The following is a 2,221-nucleotide window of genomic DNA, read 5'->3' on the forward strand; positions in this document are numbered from 1 at the left end:
ATATGTTGAACCATCCCTGTGCCCCTGGGATGAAGCCCACTTGATAATGGTGTATAATCTTTTTAATATGTTGTTGTATTTGGTTTGTTAGTATCTTAAGATTTCTGCATCTGTGTTCATGAGTGATATTGGTCTGCAGTTTTCTTTTTTTGTGTTATCTTTACCAGGTTTTGGTATCAGAATAATATTAGTCTCATAAAATGAGTTGGGAAGTACTGCCTCCTCTTCAATTTTTTGGAAGGTTTGAGAACAGATATTAAATCTTTAAATGTTTGGTAGAATTCACTGGTGAAGCCATCTGGTCCTGGACTTTTACTTTTGATGATTGTTTTGATTTCCATACTGCTGATCAGTCTATTTAGATTTTCCAGTTCTTCTTGATTTAGTCTAGGAAGTTTGTGTTTTCTAAGTACTGGTCCATTTCTTCTAGGTTATTAAATTTGGTGTTACATACTTTTTAATAGTATTCTTATCCTTTGTATTTCTGCTATGTCAGTTGTAATTTCCCCTCTTTCATCCCTGATTTTTTTTATTTGTGTCCTTTCTCTTTTTTCTTTAGTGAGTCTAGCCAGGGGTTTGTCAATTTTATTAACCTTTTCAGAGAACCAGTCTTTGCTGTGTTTATTTTTTCTGTTTATTTTTTTTCCAATTTCATTTATTTCTGCTCTAATTTTGATGATTCCTTTTGCTGACTTTAGGCTTCATTTGTTCTTCCTTTTTTAGTTTTTAATTTTTTTTTTTTAGGCGAAGTAACCTCACAGATTGAAAGGACCTTGTCAGCTTATGATCCCTTGTTTTTTACGCCTATAGCACCTGGTCTTCCTAGGTGGTCTCCCATCCAAGTACTAACCAGGCCCGACCGTTCTTAGATTCCGAGATCAGATGGGATCGGGCTTGTTCAGGGTAGTTTTCTAGTTTTTTTTAAAATGAAGCATTTGGTTGTTTACTTGGGCTCATTCTTGTTTTTGGAGATAGGCCTGTAATGATATGAACTTTCTTCTTATGACCACTTTTGCCATGTCCCAAAAGTTTTGGTGTGTCATATTATCATTATTTGTTTCTATGTATATCTTGATCTCTCTTTTTATTTCTTCTCTGACCCAGTTATTCTTCAGTAGCATGTTGTTTAATCTCCATGTACTTGTGGATCTTTCTGCTTTCTCTTTACAGTTGATCTCTAGTTTCAAAGCATGATCAGAGAATATGGTTGGTATGATTTCAACCCTCTTATATTTGTAGAGGCTATCTTTGTGTCCCAGTATGTAGTATATCCTTGAGAATGTTCCATGTGCACTAGAGAAGAATGTATAAGCAGCAGTTTGGGATGAAAGGCTCTGTAAATGTCAAGTATGTCCAGTTGGTCTAATGTGTCATTTAAGGTTGTTATTTCTTTACTGATTTTCTATTTGGATGATCTGTCCATATGTGACAGAGGAGTATTTAGGTCCCCTACTCTGATAGTGTTTTGGTCTGTTTCTCCCTTTAGTTCTGTTTGTAATTTATATATTTCAGGGCTCCCTGATTGGAAGCCTACATATTTATTGTTATGTCTTCTTGGTGCATGATTCTCTTTATCATTATGAAGTGTCTCTCTGTATCTTTCTTTACCTTTTTTAGTTTGAAGTCTGTTTCATCTGATATTATCATCTCTACTCCTGCTTTTCTCTGAATGCCATTTGCTCGAAATATCATTTTCCACCCTTTCACTTTGAGCCTATATTTGTCTTTGGAGCTGAGATGTGTCTCCTGGAGGCAGCATATGGTTGGATTTTGTTTTTTGATCCAATCTACAACTCCATACTTTTTTAGTGGTGAGTTCAGTCCATTTACATTTAGGGCAATTATTGAAATATGAGGTCTTCTTATAGCCATTTTATCTTTTGCTTTTTGTTAGCTCGATATTTCCATTGTTTCCTTGTCCTTGTGTTTCTGTTTTCTTTATTTTGGTTAGCTTTTGTGAATTTTGCCTCTGATTTTTCTTGTTTTATGTTATTTACTTCAGTTCCGACTCTATGGTGTATATATACAGTCGTCCGTTTTCTTCTGCTTGTGCATTATCTCATTTCCCCTTTGCTAATCTGGATCTTTGAATCCTCTCATTTTCAGTCATTGGTATCTCAATTTATTTCTATGTATGCTGAACGTTCATTACTATCTTGCTATAGTACTTCTCTTATTATTATTTAAGCTTATAATGCCCTGTTCTTAGTAAATGTTGCAC

At 34.7% G+C, this 2,221-nt stretch overlaps 1 pseudogene; it reads right to left on the minus strand.

The window, feature by feature from the left end:
* Positions 1-806: 806 nt before the first annotated feature.
* LOC112472241 lies at positions 807-914 on the minus strand (annotated as a pseudogene).
* Positions 915-2,221: the final 1,307 nt, after the last annotated feature.

The sequence above is a fragment of the Pteropus alecto genome, unplaced genomic scaffold (genome assembly GCF_000325575.1).
Source record: "Pteropus alecto unplaced genomic scaffold, ASM32557v1 scaffold249, whole genome shotgun sequence".
In the NCBI taxonomy this organism is placed as follows: domain Eukaryota; kingdom Metazoa; phylum Chordata; class Mammalia; order Chiroptera; family Pteropodidae; genus Pteropus; species Pteropus alecto.